The sequence below is a fragment of the Henckelia pumila genome, chromosome 4 (assembly GCF_033568475.1).
Source record: "Henckelia pumila isolate YLH828 chromosome 4, ASM3356847v2, whole genome shotgun sequence".
Taxonomy (NCBI): Eukaryota; Viridiplantae; Streptophyta; class Magnoliopsida; order Lamiales; family Gesneriaceae; genus Henckelia; species Henckelia pumila.
The window spans coordinates 117,235,124-117,246,505 of NC_133123.1; the positions used below are offsets into that span (position 1 = coordinate 117,235,124).

General features: G+C 38.8%; 1 non-coding gene across 1 annotated transcript; it reads right to left on the reverse strand.

The window, feature by feature from the left end:
• Positions 1 to 10,961: 10,961 nt before the first annotated feature.
• LOC140870210 (small nucleolar RNA R71) lies at positions 10,962 to 11,067 on the reverse strand. Its single transcript, XR_012147182.1, has one exon. It is a non-coding gene; the product is annotated as a small nucleolar RNA R71 (small nucleolar RNA).
• Positions 11,068 to 11,382: the final 315 nt, after the last annotated feature.

Consider the following 11,382-nt stretch of genomic DNA (forward strand, 5'->3'; position numbering starts at 1 on the left):
CGGGAAACTTTTTCCTTAGTGAGAACATGGAGTCCAATTGACAAACTTATGGTCCCGAATAATATCAGCCAACCATAATTCTCAAAAGGTAGAGCCCAATTGCTTCCAAAGCAACCCCCATGTATTTACCTCATGTCCAATAAGGGCCCAATAATATGACGCCGTTTAAAGTGACATGTCAAGATGACCCATCAATATTAAGTTGTGATGGACGGTCGCCATGTGGATCCCCCAATAATATGAGCCGATCCCATGGGAGTTCCACCCAACTTACAACATTTGTCGATCCAATGTACAGCTTTCTGACGGACGGGCCCCCCCAATAATATGAGCCGGACCGTATCCGCGGGTAGCATCACATACATTGACCGTTGATGGAAGGTAGGAACATTTAAACAATATTTAAATTTCCTTTATTTATCTTGATATAAATTTTAAATCATATTTAAAATGAGGGATTTTATTTATAAAAATATTTGTCTCATCATATTTAATTTATTGCATGCATTGCCGGATTCACGCAATTTATGTCTAAACATGCATACAATCATAATATCACATATTATATAGGATGATCGATTCCATTTCTAATTGACCCGTGGTTGCCAATCACGGGTCTTAGTCCAATCCTAGGTAATATGCAGTATGCAAATGCAATCCTATTACATATGCTTCCAATTTACATTTCTTCAGTCTTCATTGTCTGCTGGGCCCACCATCTTCAAATCTTGATCTCCCACTAAATCTAATGTATTTACAATAAATAACAATGACAAGTAGGGGATACATTTTTAGGGGGTGGGAACGGGCTATAAACCAAGCCCACTTTTATTACATATGACATTCATATCGGGCCATAAACCAGGCCCATTAATAAAACCAACAATAATAAAGACAAAATGTAAATTCCTAACATACACCTACAAAATTGGTCATGGCAATCGATCATCCTTATCCAATAACATTTAATTCAAAATTAATTTATTGGATAACATGCTGTGGCAATTCAAATTTAAACAAGATAAAATCATATTTTATATATAAAATCTCATTTCACATATAAAATCATATTTTATCTCTATATCAAATAAAATCATACTTTATCTATAAAATCCAATTTTACAAATAAAATCATATTTTACTTAATATATCATAAGATCATATCTTATCATCAATTGTATCAAAATAATTGATTTCAAAATTCAATTTACGGATAAAATATTAAAATTTTCCAAAAATTCAAATTTATCCAAAATCAATTTTAAAATTTACGGACTCGAACAATTCGATCCGAAATCTCGTGAACCAATCAAAAACAATTTTTGACCGGACCAAAAATAAAATTTTAAATATTAAAATTAATAAAAATATAATTTTTCCCGCGGGCCGCCCGGGACACTCCCGGGCCGGCCCGCACCCGGGGCGCGGGCCGGGGGCAGCCCGGCTGCCCCCTTAGGGCAGCGCCTGGCGCCGCCCCTGGGCGGCGCCGAGCGCCGCCCCTGGGCAGCGCCGAGCGCTGCCCTGCGCAGCGCCCAGCGCTGCGCTGGGCAGCGCACAGCGCTGCCCTGGGCGGCGCCGTGCGCCGCCCTGGGCGGCGACGGTCGCCGCCTTGGGCGGCGCCGTGCGCCGCCCGGGGCAGCAACAATTGCTGCCCCACCGGGCAGCGATCCAATCGCTGCCCGGGTTTTGCCCCGGAAAATTTTTTTTTTTATTTAAAAATATTTATTTTTTTTCAAAAACCGAGACTCAAAAATTTTGTACAATTGATTAATTTAATCGTTTGATCTGAGCAACCTGGCTCTGATACCACTGTTGGAAAACGCGGCTCTCAGATCAATCACGATTGATACCTGGTGCAGCGGAAGTTTAAAAATTTTGTTATGGAACAATTCCATAGTGTGGGTATCAACCGTTCAACGATTAAATTATTGTGTGTGTAAAATTTAAATAACAGTTATTAAATTTTACCTCCAATCTCGCAACGAGATTAATGGACACCAACAGATTTGATCTGCTCTTGTTGTCTCTCCCTGGAACCGATGAACTCCTTCAATCAGGTCCACGAACAGAGGTTTAATCCCTCTGATAGATTGCACTAGAAAATCTATCAGAAGTTTTCTGCGAAGAGAATAAACGAATCTGATTCGCTATTCCTTACTGCAATTCAAAATCACAGACCGGAATTTTCTCGGGCAGAGGACAGGGAGGGGACGGCCGAAACTTTTGAGAGGCTAGGGTTCAATTTTTGCTTCTCAAAAATTATGAGCTGTTGTGTGTAATTTCTGTACTGAAATAACTTATTTATAATGCAGGCCACTAACACCTTAGGGCCCATTAATCATAAGCTGGGGCCCGACAAGCAAAGCCCGCTCGTTCAGAAATTAATATAAAATTCATCGTGACTCCGATTGATGAACTGATTTCACCAATGTGCACAGAAACCATTTCTGCACATTTTAAAGTCAAAATAAATTTTCCTGAATCCGAATTCAGTGGTTTCCAAAAATGTCCATCCCTATGTCATTTTAGGAAATCCTACTCCCTTACTCTTATTTAAGAAGTCCAACTCCTTAGTTCATTAAATTTAACTCTTTAAATTTAACTATCTCAACGGGGATTAAAACTCCATTACACTGTGTGACCCTCAATGGTTCAGGGATACAGCTAGCCGTGGGCTCACAACTCCTTGTGACTCGGAACAACACTTTCCGACTTGCCCAACGAATCATGGTAAAGCGCCTAGCAACATCGCCCCATGATTCCCTAGGTATCACTGATAGTGCCTACAAGAACCAGTAGATTTTGGTTAGCGTACAGTACGGTCCCTTCATCCATATATCCCAATCGAATCAACAACCATTGGTATATCGAGAGTCGCTCAAGATTCGATAACTATGCAATACATCTTGAAGATCAAATTAGTGACATCGCATGTGCTACTAAGAAACCATTTCTTAAATCACATCAATTACTCTGGCCAGAGATTTATCACACTAATATCTCCTCAGATCGCATAGGATATCCACACTCGCAAGTATGTGGTGAATCCTTGACAACAATGCATTGACTCCTATATGTGTCGTAACTGTACCCAATCTCGACACCTGATGACCCCCATAGAGTCGGTAAACGAGTCAAAGCACAGCACTAGCATATAGAGTCTCCATGATGTTTCAAGTCGTAAGGACTAATGGTGTACAACCAAAACCGCGGACTTAATCCACTCGATAAGTGATAACCACTTGGAAAGTCCGGATAGGGTAGTTCGATTATTCATCCTATGAATATCCATTTGCATGCTTCGAACATCTCCATGTTCCCTACCAATGAAACGTGGTACTCCGCATCGCAAATGCTAGTCTCAAACTCGAGCGATCCTTATCCTTATTATCGGACGGCTCAATCGACTAGAAACGGTTTTAGAACATACAGTGACTATAAGATGTATTTCATGATAGACATCTCCATGTTCTACCACATCTTACATACACTATAGTATATTCAAGGTCTTTATCAAAACAACAATAGTATATCACAATATAACAATATGAAGTAATATAAAGTCATTTCCATAAAAGTGTAAATAATATTAAACAAAAGATTGTTTATACAAAGAGTCATCAAAGCCCATAGCCACACAGTTGGCTCACTGGGCACCCACTCTTACAGATGGAACTCGAAGAAATACGAGAAGAACCCGAGATACAAAATAACGATCCCGAACCTCTGGAACCAATACTTGACACGCCTCTTCCTAGAAGATCCGAGAGGACTTCTAGACCTCCTATTCGATATGGTCTGGTTCTTGAAGGGGATCAAAGTGAACCCGACATTGGATGTGATCCAAGAAACTTCAAGGAAGCAAATTCTGATGCTGATTCGAACTTATGGCTTGAAGCTATGCAGTCGGAAATAGACTCGATGCATACAAACCAAGTTTGGTCTTTAGTAGATCCTCCCGATGGAATTGTTCCAATAGGGTGTAAATGGATCTACAAGAAAAAACTTGGGCCTGATGGTAAGGTAGTGACTTACAAGGCACGATTGGTCGCAAAAGGTTATACTCAAAGACAAGGTGTTGACTATGATAAAACTTTTTTACCAGTCGCAATGTTCAAGTCCATAAGAATCCTTATTGCCACAGCAGCTTGGTATGAATATGAGATATGACAAATGGATGTGAAGACTGCATTTCTTAATGGAAATATTAAGGAAGAGATCTATATGATGCAGCCCGAAAGATTCACATCCATGGGAAGCGAGCATAAGGTATGCAAGCTTCAGAGATCAATTTATGGTCTCAAACAGACATCAAGAAGTTGGAACCAGAAATTTGATGAAACAATAAAGAACTTTGGTTTCATCAAGAACCCGGAGGAACCGTGCGTATGCAAGAAAGTAGTTAAGGATACTGTGACATTCTTAGTACTTTATGTTGATGACATCCTACTCATTGGGAATGACGTAGGGATGTTGCAGTCAACAAAGACTTGGGTGAGGCGTCCTATATTCTAGGAATACAGATCTATAAAGATAGATCTAAAAGAATGATAGGACTCACTCAAGCAACCTACATCGACACCATATTGAAAAGGTTTTCTATGGATGAGTCCAAGAGAGGACATCTACCTATGTGCCATGGAGTTTCTCTATCCAAGTCTATGTCTCCCAAGACTGACGAAGAGATAGAGAAAATGACACACATACCATATGCGTCAGCCATAGGGAGTATCATGTATGAGATGATATCTACCAGACCGGATGTGGCCTATGCTTTGAGTGTCACGAGCAGATATCAATCCAACCCCAGTCAAATGCATTGGAAAGCTGTGAAGGATATTCTTAAGTACTTAAGAAGGACTAAGAATGTATTCATGGTTTATGGTGGAAAAGAATTGAAATTGGAAGGCTATACCGACTCTAGCTTCCAAAGTGATGTGGATGACTCGATATCAACCTCTGGATTTGTATTCGTGCTCAATGGCGGTGCTGTCTCTTGGAAGAGTTCCAAGCAGGACACCACAGCGGATTCCACCACTGAGGCAGAATACATTGCAGCATCAGCTGCTGCTAAAGAGGCCGTTTGGATGAGAAATTTCGTCCAAGAGTTGGGCGTAATTCCTGAAGCTGTTGGTCCAGTCCCAGTGTACTGTGACAACACTGGTGCCTTTGCTCAGGCAAAGGAACCAATGTCTCATCAAAGATCCAAACACATACTGAGGAAATACCACATCATCCGGGAGATCGTGGAAAGAGGAGACATCACTATCGAGAAAGTGGCCTCTGCAGACAATATCGCTGATCCACTTACTAAGCCCTTGCCAGGACCATTATTTGACAAACATCGCGAAGCAATGAGACTACGTAGTATGACTAGTTGGCTTTAGGGCAAGTGGGAGATTGAAAGAGTGGGTGCCCGGTTAGCCAACTTGTGGCTAAGGGCTTTTGTGACTCTATGTGTAAACAATCTTTGTTTAATATAATTTACACTTTTATATTGGCATTTACTTTATCTTTTATCATATTATTATTATGTTGTGACGTACTATACGATTTTAGATAAAGACCTTGAATATACTAGAGTGCATGTAAGATGTGATAGTAGAATTGAATGACTATCATGAAACACATCTTATAATCACTGTATATTCTAAATAGTTCCTAGTCAATTGAGCCGTTCGCTAATAAGGATAAGGATCGCTCGAGATTGAGACTAGCATTTGCGATGCCTAGTACCACGTTTCATTGGTATAGAACATAGAGATGTTCGAAGCATGCAAATGGATATTCATATGATGGATGATCGAACTACCCTATTTGGACTTTCCAAGTGGTTATCATTAATTGAGTGGATAAGTCCGCGGTTTTGGTTGTACACCATTAGTCCTTACTACTTGAAACATCATGGAGACTCTATATGCTAGTACTGTACTTTGACTTGTTTACCGACTCTATTAGGGTCACCAGGTGTCGAGATTGGGTACAGTTACGACACATATATGAGTCAATGCTTTGTTGTCAAGGATTCAACACACGCTTGCGAGTGTGGATATCCTATGCGATCTGAGGAGATATTAGTGTGACAAATCTCTGGCCAGAGTATATGATGTGCTTTAGGTTACTTGGTTTCCTAGTAGCACATGCGATGTCACTATCTGATCTTCAAGATGTATTGCATAGTTATCTAATCTCGAACGACTCTCGATGTACCAATGGTTGTTGATTCGATCGGGATATATGGATGAAGGGACCGTACTGTACGCTAACCAAAACCTACTGGTTCTTTGATCGACGGAATACTAACACTTAAATTTGCTCTAAAAATCTCTCAATTCCAGTCGAAATAATCACAAGTGAACGATTCAAGTTATAATAAGATGTACTGAGTACAAGTATCGTCCTCAGGGACCAAACAATAATAATTTGTTTCTTTGATTTTTAACTACACAAAGTATCGAAAATTTGATTTTGGATTCTATCTAACATTTAACACTAAGAACTCAATGTAAATAAATCTAAATCAAAAACTTGATCGACGGAATACTAACACTTAAATTTGCTCTAAAAATCTCTCAATTCCAGCCGAAATAATCGCAAGTGCATGATTCAAGTTATAATAAGATGTACTGAGTACGAGTATCGTCCTCAGGGACCAAACAATAATAATTTGTTTCTTTGATTTTTAACTACACAAAGTATCGAAAATTTGATTTTGGATTCTATCTAACATTTAACACTAAGAACTCAATGTAAATAAATCTAAATTTCACAAACACGAAACCAATTTGCACCACTAAAAGAAATAACAATTTGAAAAGATTTTGTTGAAATTTCGGTTCACCTTCCCCCTAATTGAACTGGACGATTGGAACTTAATTAATGCGCATAAGTTTGACAGAAATCCCTGTAACATTGACACTCTCTCTCGAGGTTATGCCAAACTAATCAAATCAGTGAAACAATTAAATCTCTCTAATTATTTATCACGACCGATTGCTTTGCATTCTATGAATTCTACAGCTTTAAACCTGGTGGTCTATGGTTATCAACATGTACTAAATACCATATCTCTATGCATATTTTAATTCCATGGATTCTATCATTCGTCCTAATTATGAACCTATCTCTCGACAGCAATTCACAATTTACGAATCTATGTTAAGGGTAGCTAATCATCAATATAGAGAAAAACACATGATAAAATCAATTATAAACATAAATCAAATATCAATACGTCCGGTGATTCAATCACACTACAGTGTTTCGGGGTTCAGATCCCCTTGATTCCAACAAAATAAAAGTTTAGCTACTGAACGTCATTACAAAATTCAATCTAAAAAAAATGTTTAACATAAAAATTCAGAAAAGATGAAGAGAAAAACTCCCAACGGAGATGAGAAATCTTCAATATTCAGAGCCGCCTCCTCATGTGTCTGTGCGTGTGTCCAACCCTCAAAACCGTTTAATAACATCCTATTTATATGGCCCAAGAGTCCTCGTCAAACCAATTACCCGAAATAAAATATTTCCCAAAATTACGTGCAGGCGCCCGAGCGGTAGAAAAGAGCCGCCCGGGTGCCTGCACTCTGCCTCGAGGGTTTTTCTTCAAATGGGAGTGCGCTCGGGCGGTAGAAAAGTGCCGCCCGAGCGCCTGACTTCTGCCAGATATTGTTTTTCCCAAACATGAGTGCGCGCGGGCGGTAGAAAAGTGCCGCCCGAGCGCCTTGTCTTTTTCCAAAAATATAAAGTCCTTCTCTTGATTTCCTCACGGCCGCATGCGTGCAACACCTTCTCACTATAAATCAGCATTTTCTAGTGATTTTCTGCAGTATAAATAAATAAACCAGAGGAGTGACTACAAACACAATAAAACAAAAAAAACAGAACAAGAATGGTAAGGAACAGACAAAACGTAAACGAAACGAATGCAAAACAAACACAAAACATGCAAAATAACGCACAAAAACGACTCCTATCAACCTCCCCAAACTAACCTTTTGCTCGCCCTCGAGCAAAATAGGTGACAATTCTAACATGCAGAAACAACAAATAGACGACACAAGTAGGTAAAATCAACCTTCTCAAGCCTCAAAACTTTTTCCAACAGATAACCAATCCAATCATATCAACATGCTGACCTTTTAAAACAAAAAAAAATTAACAATAACTAGCAAACCTTGCAAACTTTAGAATCTCACAACTCCGTTTTTGGAATACTCTACTCCGAATTCAATTCACACATTCTAAGATCATAAGAACTTTTTCAGTTATACTGGGATCAAGATTTAGAAATATTCAATGATACACACACTCACGACTGGTATAACTCAACGAAAAATAGTGTGTGCGTGTTTTGGTCAAGAATCCACTTTCATTAACCGTGTCTATTAACAGTCCATCAGCAAAATTCCTACAACCCCTCTCCACTAGTATATTGGGCGACTGTGACTAGGTCAATAGGTCTTATTCATCTTATAATGTCAGGCAAGGTTAATGGCTCCAAATGAAGGAAAAGAATTCAAAGAGGGAGTAAATGATGATCATTCTCTACAGTCTACTCCTTTTGACTCACAAATTCGCACCTCTTCTCATTCATTGATTTCCAAATTTTTCTTTTCTTTCACTTGCCTTCTGCCAACATTCTTTTCTTTCTTTATTTTCCACCACTTTTTTTTTTCTTTCTTTTGTATTGAACACAACCAACACACCATTCCAATCTCAATTTTTCATTCGGAGCATAAACAAAAATAAACTACATTCAATTTACTCCCCACAAGGTAGGAATGAGTGTTTAAGCTATGGGTAGAAGTTATAGGATATTGAACAAAGTCGAATGGGGGTTTACCACACGTTTTCACGCATACCATTCATTTTCTATTAAGCTCAAATTAGGCACTAGGGACACATGATAAGTGCATTTTGTGCACTTAATTTGTATATGATTTTGCTTGACTTTTGGAATTTATTGGTAGATATTACGTGAAATTGTTGTTGTTTTTGTGTTTGTAGGAAGTTATGGACTTCAATGTGTTCAAGTGGAAATAAGCTTAAAAGATGGAAGTTTACAAGGAAATTCAAGAGTTGGAAAAGAGAAGAAAAAGGCTGAGTTCGAGCTGGAGGGGCGCCCGCCCTATCCCTAGGCGCGCCCGCGCTGTTACTGAAGAACTCAAGAAGAAAAGTCGAGTTGAGGGCGCGCCCGCTCTGACCCTAGGCGCGCCCGCGCCGTTGAAGAATGTTCAAAAGTTTGTGTTGCGAATTGAGAGCGCGCCCGCCCTGTTTTCAGCGCGCCTGCGCCATCGTCTGTTTGGAATATTAGAGTCCTATTGTTTATGGAAAATTTGGGGATATTTTTGGTATTATTTTGGACGATTGTTAGGTCATATTTAGGGGATTTTTTGGAGTCATAGGAACGATCTATCAGCCGCCAATACACACAATATCCGAGAGAACACTTCTGTGAGTTTTTGGAGTTGAAGAACTGAAGATTACTTGGAACGAAGACGAAGACTTTTCGACCGGACACGGAAGAAAGACTACAGCTTTGTTTCTTATTTTTATTTTCTTTTTATTGTTGAATTATGGTTGAGATATTAAACATTATTTGGTTTTTTTTGAATTCGAGCATGAACTAAACTTTTCTAGTCTAGAGGTTGACGTAGCTTGGTTGAGACATATTCATGATTCTTTGATTTTAATAAGTTGAATTTCTATAGATTAATTGTGTTTCTAGAATTGAATGTCTTCTTAATTTATTGGCCATAAATTGAGTTGTTATATTTACTTAGAATCATTGCTCGGGAGAGGGGATTTTGAGTAGGATCAATAGGAACTACACTGTTAATTGTTTATATTGCTCGGGAGAGTATATAGCTTTAATAGAACCTTTAAGGAACATCATTTTACACATATCACTACATCTAGATTTTTAATAGGGATATTGAAATCGAATTGTAGTTGATACACTCTATTTGTTGCTCGGGAGAGGGGAATAGAATAATCTAAAGTGTTCTTGGTTATTAATTGAAGGAAGTTCATAAAATAGATTAATTAGGATTGAATATTGTCGAGACCAAGTGAAATCAAAACCTCTGGACTATTTTTCTCTGATTGATAATTCCTCGAAATTTGTGTGTGTGTGAGCTTGATAATTTCTCTTTATTTATTTTATTTATTCTGCAAAATTCTCGACGTTTGATTTTCTAGATAAAATTAAGACTATTTTAATTACAAGTATTGAATATTTTTATTTTACTCCCTGTGGGATCGACACTCTCTCTTTCATTATACTAAAACTTGACACTCGTACGCTTGCGAGGAAATTTCACAACAAGTTTTTGGCGCCGTTGCCGGGGAGTAATTTTGATTATTTTTTAGTCTTGTTACCAATTAGTCAAAGTTTTAATTTAGAGTTTTCTTTATTTTGATTTAAGTACTAATAAATTGCTATTGTTCTTAATTGCAGTTTATGCGAAGATCTCAAAGTGCAAATTCTTTGATCTTTGATCCAGAGATTGAACGAACTGCAAGAGCTTTGAGAAAAGCTAGGAGAGAAGAACAATTAAACATGGCTGAAGAAGATGTCAATGAATTGCCTTTGGTGCCAATTATAGATCATTTCAGGCCAACGATCCGGGCTCACTATTCTGGAATCGCTAGAGGGACAATAAATTCCAACAACTTTGAGTTGAAGCCGGCCTTAATCAACATGGTTCAGCAGAACCAATTCAATGGAACTGCCACAGCTGATCCTCACTTACACTTGCGCACTTTTCTAGAGATTACTGATACTGTTAAAATAAATGGTGTTTCTGAGGATACAATACACTTACGTTTGTTTCCTTTTTCTCTTAGGGACAAGGCACAGAGTTGGCTGAAGTCATTGCCACTAGGACGCATAACAACTTGGGAGGGCATGGCTGTGAAATTCTTAGAGAAATTCTTTCCACCATCCAAGGCAACCCAGCTGAAGATTGAGATCAGTACCTTTCAACAGCATGATTTAGAACAGCTATACGAGGCATGGGAAAGGTACAAAGATTTGTTAAGGCGTTGTCCTAATCATAATTTTGCAGATTGAGAAGAAATAGAGTTTTTCTACAATGGACTGAATGCGGCTACAAGAATGTATGTGTACTCTGCTGCTGGAGGTACCATATTTGCCAAGGACCCCATTCAGGCTTATGATATGCTGGAACAGATGACTATCAATAGTTATCAATGGTCATCTGAATGTATGGGAGTCAACAAAGGAGTGTACAGTGTGGATCCTCTTACATCCATTACTGCACAGCTATCTGCGTTGAGTACACAAGTGGCCTCTCTGAACAAGGTGAATATCGCAGAACCTGTAGGTGTGTCGGTTGCCATAGATGAATCTCATCC